This window comes from Xenopus tropicalis, chromosome 3 (genome assembly GCF_000004195.4).
Source record: "Xenopus tropicalis strain Nigerian chromosome 3, UCB_Xtro_10.0, whole genome shotgun sequence".
Classification (NCBI taxonomy): domain Eukaryota; kingdom Metazoa; phylum Chordata; class Amphibia; order Anura; family Pipidae; genus Xenopus; species Xenopus tropicalis.
In genome coordinates, this window is record NC_030679.2 from 80,170,533 (window position 1) to 80,184,064 (window position 13,532).

The 13,532-nt window shown below is 35.9% G+C and overlaps 1 long non-coding RNA gene across 1 annotated transcript in view; it reads left to right on the forward strand.

Moving 5' to 3' along the window:
• Positions 1–13,532, forward strand: part of LOC108646168 — a 222,295-nt gene that overhangs the window by 151,564 nt on the left and 57,199 nt on the right. Inside the window, exon 4 of the long non-coding RNA XR_001924213.2 lies at positions 1,137–1,260. This is a non-coding gene — a long non-coding RNA (uncharacterized LOC108646168). The remainder of the gene's footprint in view (positions 1–1,136; positions 1,261–13,532) is intronic.

The window sequence follows — 13,532 nt, forward strand, 5'->3', positions numbered from 1 at the left end:
TTTCTGCTGTTTATAATAACAAGACTTCATGAAAGCACAGTGTTTGCTAAAGCATGAAATGTGATGTATAAAATAAAATTGGCTGTCCCTCTAGTGTGTTTTTTTTCATGTAGCTGCAAGGCTGGAGCCCTGCCAAGACAGAACTCGCGTGTCAAGGCCAAAGTAGTGGTGATAACTGCCAAAATTCTGATGCTGCAATGCCTCCTCTGTGGCAGTCAGCTCCCTAATGACATTGAGGGGGGTCTGACTTTAGTGTTCAAACGATAAACAGTCCAGAGACTGCCTTAAGTATGCTCATAAATGCCAATGGTTACTTCTTGTTAAACTCTTCTACAAAATTCTTGTTTAATGCAAAAGTTACATAGATGAAAAATTCACCTAACCTGGCCCGATTTGATGCAGCCTGCTCAAGTAAGAAGCGGTTTGTTTCTTCAGAACTTATGCACCCTTCCAGCCACTGGGATCTATTTCAGGGTGTGTCTAAAGATGAGCAAAACTATTGAAAGAAAGAAAGATCAAAAGCTACACATTTCACATTTCTATTTAACTATTCACTTTTCTTTGAAAACACATACAGTAGTCTTTTGCTAGAATTATGGCAATTATGGTATTTTGTTATTCTGTGTAGCTATTATTTTAATATCCAAATCAATACACCATAAGATGAACTGCAAAGACATTAGGGTAGTCCTGCAGAATTCATTTACAGTATATGCCCAAACTGGGTATGGGTTCAAGCATAATGTTTTCTTTATTATGAATATATTGAGCTTGCATGTGGGACTGGTCCCTCAGATCTTGTGAGATTCCTAGCAATGCCTCTAAGCCTATTGTTTAGTCTTTCTAGTCTTAAACACTTTCTTTGGTGACTGGAAGTTGGCAGGCAGTTGTGCCTTCTATTAAGTGTTTCTGGGGGAATAGCAGAATGTGTTATTAATATTAGCCATAGGCTGGTGTGTGGCTAATGCTCCAAAGGAAATTCCCCAATTTATCTTTCTTATTAATTTTTCTTGCTGTGGATGTTTTCTTACTTGCACATAAAATACCTATATATGTGTAACATTGCATGCATTGTGTAATTCATGCTGGAGGTGTTATTATGAAACTAATGGTATTTTTGTTTTATATTCCATCAGTATTTTTATAGCCTGGACTGGGAGAACATGGAACATATCAAGTCGGAAAAAGATAAGAAGGTTGACCAGAGGTGCGATGCTATATCACTGAAATCAAAGTATGAATATTTACCAAAGGAAAGAGGTCAGATGTGTTATTTTAAGATTTCCAGTATATGCCTGAAATATCCTCAAGTGATTTAAATGAAACAACATCATTGCTTGTTCCAACAGAGCTACTCACTTTGAACTGCTAACTGTGTTTCTTAGTAATTGCTACACATACCTGCCTTACAAGTTTGGGTTTTCTTGCAGCTTACTTTAGACAACATTTTAGATGATAAAGTTGTTTTTAAAGAAAACACAGATGAAGACCATTAACTCTATGGTGGATGGCTCCACTATTGGTTATAGTAGAGTATCTTTGAGATGACTCTATATTAATCATTTACAGAGTATCCTGTTGATTTATTTTTCCATCTGTTTTTGCTTCAATTTATTTTGCTATGTCAGCCTCTCATTCTATATAGATTTGTTAGTTACTATACTAAGCCTGGTTGCAAATATATGAAGCACCATTTTTATTTTTTACAGATGTTATGATCACAGTTCTTTGGGTTAGTGACTTTCAACCTTCAGGTCTCTGATTTGTATGAGATTTTAGCTACCATTGCAAATTATCACCACCAGGAGGGATCATATGAAAGCAAGTACAGGTATAGGACCCCTCATCCAGAATGCTCAGGACCAATGGTATTCCGTCTTTCCGTAATTTGGATCTCCATACCTTAAGTGTGCTAAAAAATCAATAAAACATTAATTAAACCCAATAGGATTGTTTTGCATCCAATAAGAATTATTTATATCTTAGTTGGGATCAAGTACAGGTATCGAATCCCTTATCCGGAAACCCATTATCCATAAATCTCCGAATTACGGAAAGCCCGCCTCCCATAGACTCCATTTTAATCAAATAATACAGAATTTTAAAACTTATTTCTTTTTTCTCTGTAGTAATAAAACAGTACCTTGTAATTGATCTCAACTAAGGTATAAATAATCCTTGTTGGATGCAAAACAATCCTTTTGAGTTTAATGTTTTATTGATTTTTTAGTAGACTTAAGGTATAGAGATCCAAATTCAGGAAAGACCCCTTATCCGGAATACCCTTGGTCCTGAGCATTCTGGATAATGGGTCCTATACCTGTACTGTTTTATTATAACAAAGAAAAAGGTAATCAATTTTAGAATTTAATTATTTGATTAAAATGGAGTCTATGGGAGACGGGCTTTCTGGATAACAGATTTCTGGAGAATGGATCCCATACTTGTAATCATTTGCATGTTGGCATTTCAGAGAGTCATATAGTTTTTGCAAGGATACAATAAGATTCTAGAGAACACTAGTTTAACAATATTTCAATTGTAAAGCATAACAATACATTTTGGAAGTACAATAATATAAACCTATATTTTTTCAAAATTCATTTTTTTTGCACTTTTTTTTAGCAATGCCCTTTAAGCTGCATGTTGGTAGTGTCTTGGGGTCTAAAGAATGACAGCCTTGTCTTTTTGTAAAGACAAGACAGGGTCTTCTGTGTTGATTGTAAACTGCTTACCTTAGCGGGGTCAGCAGGTTGGAAGGTGATAGTAAAAGTTGATAATGCATTGGTTGGCTATTTATTGCAAAAATGTTTTAGTGCAAAATTAATATAGGTTTTGATAATTAACAGCACCTCATCAGTAAAAAATAATTGTGTGCTTTCTAGATTGCACTGGTGTGCAATGTATGTAATTTGTAATTGTAATTTACATTTCAGTCTGCATATATTTGATAATTATATAATTATTTATGACTTTTAATAAATTATCTGATATCTTTATTTTTATATTGAAAATTTTGTTTAAACTTATATGGCTCAGAACTAACCATAACTCAAGATACTGGTTAATTTTTCCCACCAGTAAATATTCCTTAATGCTGTGGTCAAATGGTGAAGCGACTGGCATCAATTAGGTGTCATTTACGTTTACATTTGCTGATATTATGGCACTAATTTGTAAATAGAGACTGTCTTCAGGCTTATTATTGCTTGGGTTTATTTTAAATTAAGGGATTAGTTCTTATATGTCTATGAAGGTTTCCGTACATCCAGGTCCAGACAGATATACAGTATCTAGTATTTATAAGTGATAAGTTGGAAGCAACTGGACTTACTAAGTAATTATTGAGCAAGTCCAGTTGCTTCACATATATTACTACTAGATACTGTAATTAGATGCCCTTACTTTGTAAACTCACTAGAATTAGGTTTAATAGTTTCCTATGGGAGCATAATAGTTAACTTGCTCCACATAATACAATAAAACAAATCTCTTGCCAACTACAACTTGATGTTATTAATCCACCATGTTGCAACGGCCTTGGAACTACAGTCCTAGTAATAGATGTACAGTATTTTAAAGAAAACAGCTCAAAAAACTGTTGTCTGTGTAAAATAAGGAAGGTTTTTGGGAAAAAGAAATGTTAACATGCTTGAGTGGATAGATCACTTTATACAAAGTTCTGTTTAAAATAATATATTTTAACCTTTAGTGATTTGTGTCTACATGGACCCTTTAATTCACTGCACACTGACCACACATGCTGTAACAACCTTCATATCTAGGAAGGACTAAACTGAAAAGATAAACAAAGCAAAATTCATGGCCTGTGCAAAAGGCTGGCACTGACCCATCACTTAGTTAATGGGTTAATTTGTTAAACAGAAGAGCAAAGAGGATGTTTTCTTTAGGGCTGTCTGGTTTACAGCCTGTACCATCCTGCCCTATTCCTTTATATATAAATTGATTTATGTCTGGAATTTTTTCATCCCACCTACTAGAATGTTACAAGTGATTAATATTTGGCCTTACACATATTTGCAAATAACCTGATTTTTTTTCAATAAAAAAATCTGTTGTTATGAGAAGCCAAATATAAAATTCAGCAAGGGTGAATCAATAGAGTTATATATTGGGCCGGCTCTAGACCGACAGAACCCATGGGTTAGGCGGGTTTGGCACAACCCAGCCCTCGCACAATTGGTTGGGTTGGGTGTGGGTCAACATGCAAAGTTTCCAGTTATCTATCTTAGATCATTGTCCTTATAAGTCTTATGTGATTTGTGTGACTTTGTACAGTATATATCCATATGTGTAGCAATACATATACCATTGCAATGGCAAATGTCAGTTAAAAGTGCTTTCCATTATTGTTTACATATGGTTTGCGTGTTGACAGTGAAGAATAGAAACCATGTAGAACACAATAAACAAGGTGATTAACCATTAGTACTTTAAATTAAAGCTAGATTTGGTGACTTTTGTGTAAATGATAATTAACAAGCCCTGGCATTCATATAGGTTTAAGTTGTTTAATACTAGTTTTCTCACATTTTAAAAATGTCTTTCATTTTCAAAGCAAGAGAAGGATAGAATCCAGTGTCATGACACTGGAACTAAAAGGGCTGCAATCCCCCTAAGATTTAGAAAACATTAAAATGGGAGCAATTATTATGGCCCATTGAATTTTATGACTCATGTCTGTCACAGTAAATGTTTGTTAAGGAAATGGTAAACAGAGGCTCATACAGTATTCAACATTGTGCAACATGCTGTATCAATTGTAGCTGCACTATATGATACATTGAACTAGAAAGTAGAAATTACAGTTCAACCCTAAAGTGTATACATTCATTTTGCAACGTGAATTAAGACTAGTTTTTTTGGGGGGGAGGGGAGTGGGAAGAACCATATAAACGCAAAACACCTTTGGGACCATTTGCAATCAATACACAAAACCTTAAATACATCCACATGCAGATAAAAAATTATCTGGGGTGTAAAAGTTCAAACTGATACTTGGGGCACTTTTATGAAAATTCAAACTAAGGAAAGTTTGCTAAGAAAATTGTCCAGAAAGTCAGTATTGCATTTTTGAATATAGGTAATGATGGATAATATATAGTGCCTGATTTTAGGTAAAAGGGATAGCTAACTTTAAAATGCAAACCTTTATTAGAGCTCCCCATATATTCAGTTGTGTGACAAGGGAGCGATGGGCATTCCTAACATACTCCAGAAGCACAGTAAGATATGGCAAGCCAATCACAGCTCTGCCATCAAACCAGATACACAGTTCCCTATCAGGTCATCTATCTGCTGTTTGGTGCATAAAAAATTACATTAAATTCACAAGTAACACCTGTCTCTATGAGTTGCATGATATTTTGGTAATCCTATCAAAGTAACTCCACAGCATTCACACCTCTGTGAGTTTCAGATGTCATGTGAAGAGTTACAAAGTGCCATTGTGATTGGATTAGTGAAAGAGTTTATATGCTGAGGACTTCCCATACCAGTCAGTTGAACTGAAGAAGCTGCTCGGATGAGTAGTGAAATGTCTTCAATGATTACCAAACAAGTCCAGTTGCTTTAAATTTATTTATACTAGATATACCATGACCTGGATGAATGAAAATCTTCATACAATACCATATAAGTTATTGGGGTGAGGTTAACCATTCAAAAAAAGTTCTTGTCCAGTATGGAATAGAGCCTGATAAATCAAACAGTATCAGTATTTTTCCAAACAGTAAGGATTCCTACTGAAATACTGTTCTATAATAAATCAGCCCTTGAGCTGTGGAACTGAAAACTGTAATTAAGAGGCTCCCAAGTATTATATCTCTGCACTAGAAACAGGTGTTTACTTTAGGATTTGCTTAAATATTGTACTATGTTTATCAATTGCCTGCATACGATCATAGATAATATGTCCCATTGGCTAAACAACAGCAAAGTGTATAAAAGGTACAGTTCTCAATATTTTTTCCCATGAAGCAACATTCTTCCCCAGCATTCCAGTATAGTTGTATGCGCTGAATTTTTTTACCTGCAGCTATTTGTAGCAAATACAAACAACATTAATTCCACCCTTACTATTTTGAGCTACAGGGCAGTAAGTATAGAGGGCACAGATCCCATGACCAATGAGGGGGCCCTTGAAGAAAAAACTATACCCTCCGAACAATGTAGGTCTCTAAAAAAATATTTTGCATAAACCAGCTTATATGTAAAGCTTTTGGCTGTTACCCCACTTGCACCCCTTCTTCTTCCACCACAAAACAATACTTTGTAATATTTAATTTAATAAATAATTCAAATGTTTGGCAGCTTTACTCCTTATAGGGGGGAATATACACAGTAACTTACTCTGACAAGTGTTGGTGGGCAATGTTTGTCTTTCTGACATTCTGCCAGCTCTGTTTCAGTATGCTTCAGTCTGATGTGCCAAATGGAACTTTTTCCCTGGAAAATACATAACATTTCTTAACTTTTAGTTTGTGTATACTCTATTATTTCTTCTTTATCCTTTAAAGTTTACTGAATGAAGAAAAATGTGAGCATTTTTGCCAGTACAGAACAAAAAAGATGTTTAGAAAATATCCAGTAAAACTTGAGGAAATGCTAAATTGTTTCCATGTGGAGCGCAAGCTTATTTTTCTACTGTAGTCCCCTAGCTTTTGGTGTAGAAATGTCATGACCCATGTGCTATAACCTTCGTAGTAGGAAATTACCTCTTTGGTTCTTAAATTTCCCATGATGTTTAGAGTTGACATAATTCTTTAATGGCATTTATTATGTGAAAAAGGTTTGTAAACTATATTTTGTTCAAGTTGAAACACAGAAAGAAAAATAAAACTAGAGAAAACCCATTATCCAGAAAGCTTTCAAACAAGGTAAGGTCCATTTAAAGCAAATAATATATTCAGTTGTTTCCTTTTTCTTTTAAATAATAAAACAATCCTATTGGGTCTTTTAATTTTTTTAGTAGACTGGTATGACCATCCAAATTATTGCAAGTACAGAAAATCTCCCAAACATTCTGGATAATAGATCCCATACCTAGATACATTCTAAATTATCAGTACAAGGGATGATAAACATCATACATATTGGCATACACTTTATAGACCTTGTTAATGCTGGTTTACTAATCATTACTAATTAACTGACTACTCTGTGTAGAAACATTGCAAAGATGAGGAAATATTTTCAAAATATCAGTTTAAGTTAAAGGAACAGTAACACTAAAAAATAAAAATGTTTTAAAATAATTAAAATATAATGTACTGTTGCCCTGCACTGGTAAAAGTTGTGTGTTTGTTCAGAAAGACTACTGTAGTTAATAGAAACAGCTGTTGTGTAGCCATGGGGGCAGCCACTTAAATTGAAAAAAGGAGAAAAGGCACAGGTTACATAAGAAGATAACAGATAACTGTGTAGAATACAATGGAAATGTATGCTACTTATCTGTTATCTGCTTAGTAACCTGTGCCTTTTCTACTTTTTTCAATTTAAATGGCTGCCCCCACGGCTACACAGCAGGGTATTTATATAAACTGTAGTAGTGTTTATGAAGCAAACACACAACTTTTACCAGTGCAGGGTAATAGTATATAATATATTAATTATTTTTATACACTTTCATTTTTTGGTGTTACTGTTCCTTTAAGGTAAGAAGCAAATTGCATTCCACAGTGACAGTGTCCATTTAATAGCTATGATACATACAGAATCATAGTTCAGATTTTTTAGGTACAAATAAGCCCAAGCAACATAGGGTGTTTGACCAGCACTAATGGAGAACCACAGAGGTCAAAACTCACAAAATCACCTTTTGCCACTTTCTGTTTCAAAGCCTGGGAAATTATGGCTGACACAGATGGTCACGGAGAACTCACTTTATGTCCAAGAGCAGTTTCCATCTGTCACTGCTGGTGTTACAGGCAGAGCATTCCCCATGATTTGCTGTTGGACATAATTACATGTGACCTCTTGGGTCTTGATTACTATGGTTCTCTACTAAACCACCATAGCAGTCAATATACCCCATGTGCTGTCAGCTGCTATAAGAAATTAGTTTATGCAATATCACACTTATCTTACAGCAGTTAAACCCAAAAGTACAGCTTGTTACATAGTTTTTTTGGTGAATTTCATATTACAGTGTAATAAATTGGCCCCTAATAGCATTAATGCAACAAAAAATTAGTGCCTAGATTACAGTTATGTTTCTCTAGGTTTCTGTTGTGAGCATGGCCATAAACTTGGTTTACCAAACCCATTTCAACACAATTACAGATGATGCATCAACACAGATGCACTTGCGTTTGATACAAGACAGATGCAAGTTGCGTGTAGAATTTATAGAGCATGCGTTTTGTCTCTTTCAGAAAGCATTTTCAGAATGGAGTTTACATTTGATTTGGTGGGTGCGCAAGCCTGGTGCACCTATTGATGCAGCCTGCTATTGGAACCATTGCTGCTGGTTGCTACAGGATTAAGGTACTAGCATCAGTAGTAACACTATCACACCTTTCATCAAAATTGGAGGGATGGATGAATTAGCATCCAAGTGCACAAGTGTTTGGACACAAGTAACTTAATGAATTGTGTCAATATGCACTCTCCATTGTATCTATTTTAGAGCATCTGCGCTTGTGGGTGGATTCATAAATGGCCCCTACAATGAGGATGTTTGCTCCGAATCTACTATTTTGGGATTCAGGCGAACTCCGAATTCTTCGTGAAAGATTAGGCCGAATATGCATATGGAAACTAGGACAATCTGAGGGCTTTTATTATATGACAAAAAGTCACGTTGTTTTAAGGATTCAGATTTGGTTCGGCCAGAAGCATGGATTCGGCCAAATCTGAATCCTGCTAAAAAAAAAAAAAAGCAGAATCTTGGCCGATTCCTGAACCGAATCCTGGATTCAGAGCATCCTTAGTTTGGAATGCAAAAACTTGAGCATAACATCTTCCAGAAATATCAGACCCCCTAAATATAATTAGCAGAAAGAGAATGTTCTTCAATACATCTCATTCCTACAACTAAAGAGATGGCCTAAAAAAGAGTGAGCTTCCACTCATGTGTATAATATCTATACCAGGTCCTATTTTCTGAAAATAATCCCAATAATCTTATTCACAGTCTGACAAAATGGAATTATGAATTAGGTAACAAGTCATCTGTATGCACTAGGACATTTGCTAAAGCACTCTCTGTAAATAAAAAATTGTACCTCAGTATGACAAAATGTAGTTATTTCAGGTTGTTTAAGTCTCTTGCAGAAATGTGTCTCTAGTATCAATGTATGAAGATTTCATTCCTTGTTATCACCTATCCTCTATCTTGATTTTAGCACTACTCAAGGGACCTGAGGTCTGGCAAAGCTCCTGTGTTAATACAGATAATTGCTTGTAAAATGTATTTAGCTTATTCATTTTTAATACAGTGTGTTATTTGAAACTAGCACAAAGTTCAGACTGTAAGTCAATGATTCCCTATATGTGGGGTTGCTCTCCTACCCCCAGGGAGGGCCAAAACAAAGTAATTATGGCCCCAGCTTGAAGGCTGATTAGGGTGAAATCTAAGGGTGAATGCTTATTTACTGGCCGAAAGTATAACACAGTAACGATTAAGATCAAGTTTCATCTATCTTTAACTTTCTGAGCAAAAGGGGGCCTGGACTAAATAAACAGCAGGTATCCTGAACTCCAGGTCCCCTTTACCCTCCAGTAATGCTGAACAACAGCAGTTTAATCTGCATTTCCCTGTTGTAAATACCTGCCATACTATCAAATTGCTGTCTACATCTTGTAATAATATGCTGAATTATAGACATAACTGTGAGCTTGACAGTATGCCTGGCATCAGGATTGCTAATACTATTCCTGACAGTTTGTCTTTAGACTTTTTACTTTGCAACTATTAATAACTTCAATTGCAGCCATTCTATATGGCACTATATAGTACTATCCATATACTGTAGATTTTTTAGGTTTTCTGTTTTGAGAACTTGAGATCTCAAAAATAACCCTCACAATCCCTTGTATTGATATCAGAATAACAATGCTACGCAACTAGGAGTTTATAAGCATTGACACAGCGCCAGTGGACGTATATGCTAAAGTGTACTACATCTTTATTATTTCATGATATAACAACTAAAATGTCTGTATTAATCATTGTACTACTGATACAATGGGGACTGGTAAAATAGCTACTCCTTTTCTCAAGCAGTCCCCTACATCAGCTAAGGTGGTCCTTTGTTAAAGAAGGGACCCATGTTCTTGGTCCTAGGTCAAAGTATGATCTCTGCAATTTTATCGTTGGCCAGAAGATGGCAATGTTCTAAAGAATATAAGCTGAAGCACACATGCTATGGGTCCTTTTTTGTGAGAATTCACCTAAGCAGGCAGGTGGAACCTAGTTAGAGATGGGATATCCCTTGTTATAGATCACACTAGGTGGCTAGCTAGATCAGCAGCCTGAGCTCCACCAGTAAGGTGTAATAAACATTAGATCTCTTGTGCCTGCTTCCCTTAAAGTGGACCTGTCACCCAGGAATAAAAAGCCCTATAATAAAACCCTTTTCAAATTATACATGAAACCCAAACTCAATTTTTAATTAACACATCAATACCCATTATGAAAGCATTTAAAAATCACAGCTGTCAATCATATACTGCCTGCCCCACCTTTATGCCTTAGGCATAGAGGTGGGGCAGTCAGTTGCTTTCACTTTGAATTCAGAACTACTTAGATGTTGCTGCACTCCTCACATCCCCCCTCCCTCCTAATCATCTAATTTTGGAACCTGAGTATGGACATGGGTATCAGATCCCCCCATACTGGCACAGAAAAAAGATTTTGGCAGGGTGCAAAGCTTTCCTTAATAACAGTGTCCGCAAAATGGCACCTGCCTGAATGCTGAAATTGTGAATTTCAAGGCTGAAGTAATAATAAAGTAAATAATATTCAAATAATTTCTATAGTGTAAGTGAAGTTTATTTCACTTTACTAACACAATAGAAAACAATTTGAAATTATTTCTTAGGGTGACAGGTCCCCGTTAAAGCCTCCTATACAAAATCCTCTTAATAAATGCTTTACTCTTTAAGTTCAAGAACCTTTGGTGCCCATTTTATTGACTTATCCTAAGGGAAATAGTACCCCAACAACCCTACCCATAACATCACGCGAGGGCCCACACCTGAAGATTGAGTCACATACAAGAGTTATTGGTAAATCTGGAGCAACAGGTACCTCCATTTAACTATAGCTTTACACTAGATTAGAGGTGTAATTTACATACTGCACCACAGTAGTAGAAGTTATGCAAAAATATTTAACAAGGATACTTGGTTTAACATGTACTCTGTAAGCGAGATCAGACATACAGACAGTTCTTTAGGTGAGCAAAGTCCGTTTATTATGTACAGTAACCGACCCTGGTATCAGGCAGGAGCTTAAGCAAAACAAAAGCAAACAAAACCCTTGCCACACTTGGGCTCTAACTAATACATAGGGTGCTTTGCCTCTCTATTACTGGTCCCCTACTGGGATTACTGGCTAAAGCAAAAACACAGCTCCACAGAGTCACAGTACCTTGAGAAAGTCCTTTTGTTTGGGAGAAAATCCCAGCAGGATTCTAAGCTGTTCCATGCAGGCACAGACCCTCTTACACCAATTTCAGTTCTCAGTCTGAGCCCCACACTCTCTCTCACTGCAGGCAGATCTAGCCTGCTAATTATTTCCCCGTTGAGACTTCCTTGGCTAGCTATCAAGAAATTTGGGCAGCTGAGGTTGACAACAGCTTTAGGTCCACCAGTTAGTCACGGCTAAATTGTTGTCTCTGCTATGAACACCCGGAATCTCCTTTGTATATAAGACACAAAGTTGGCCTGATGCTTATGTGCTTTTTAGGACACTAAAGTAACTGAGTACATTACAGCCCTTTTAGCCTTGTGAACAACTCTAGATGTAAGGTGTTTCTAATGAATAAATTATCAGTAATGTGGTGATCTGTAGATTGTAAGCTCTTTTGGGCAGGGCTCTCTTCATTTCTTGTATCAGTTATTGATTGCTTTATATGTTACTCTGTATGTCCAATGTATGAAACCCACTTATTGTACAGCGCTGCGGAATATATTGGCGCTTTATAAATAAATGATAATAATAATAATAATAATAATAATAATAATCTGTAATTTTAAAGCAAGGAATCTCAGGTTATCGGCAGCAAATGAAATTGTTTCCCACCATTTACCCATAAGAGAAATGCGAAATGTTTGGTATTAATGGTTATGACATGACTATATGCAGACGCAGCAACATATTTTCCCATGATCGCTTTCCTCTTATTGATCACAATACATTTTTTCGCTGTCTTTCTGAGAGGTGAAATAAAACCCTCTTTAGATAGCTTTCATCTCCCATTATTAGGTGGCAGTATTTCAAAGAACAAATTTCACATTAGATGTGTGGTCTTGTATTCCAGATGGGTTGGCACCCTGCAAATATCTTTAAATCTAGAGGAGCAGACTGGTAACAATTCTTGTTAATAATTACTCTTGCTTATACTGGAGATGAAATGGCAAAAGATTAAAAACAATAGTTTGGCTGCAGATTTATTCAGTCATATTCTTTCATGTCTAGCCAAAACATTATAGCTTGTCGCATAACATAACTCAAAGAACACTCATCAAACAGTGCGCTGTGTGTGTGGTGTTGGTTATGTGAATTATTTGCCTACCAATCAAAAAAGCATATTCTGAACCTGTTTCTACAATTTATCAAAATTTTCAGGATATTATGCCACCATTTTTCAAAGTAACATATTATTTCTTGCCTTTGTATGTGCATATCAAGTTAGCCACTACGGCTGTGTATTTGTAGAATTGGTTCTTAACCTACTGTAATAAGGTATTATAAATCACTATTCATATTAAAGAATGACTGTGCAATCAGATTTAAAAAGTGTGGCACAACTCTTAAGGGAATAGATATGTCAGTATTTACTAAAGCATATATTGATGGGAAATGGGACTATAGCCACATGTGGTTGAGGCTATTACTCCTACCCAACATACAGGTGTAAGTAGTGCACACTTGATATCTTTGGTGCATATCTTCTTTCCAGCAGGTGTGCATTATAACAAGGAAACAATTTTTAAAACTTTTTAAGCCAAATGCACAACATACATTTGCCCCATTTATTACTGAGAAAAATATAAAAAAAATTGGAACGTATTGATACTTGGACATAACTTACTGTAGTGTTAGCCACAAAATATAGTTTTACTGTCCTTTATTTAGCACCAATACATTTACAAAGGGCTTTACATAGATTTCTTTTTTAAAATGGAAAGTTGGCTCTGCTAGCGCAAGGACTGTAATAGTTCTCTCTGCACTAGCAAATTATGTGTATGTAGTGATGCTGTCCCCACTTGACCTGCTCGGACACTAAAGTTACAAGCATAGAGCAGGCACTGTCTTTATCCATAATACGACATTCTCTCCA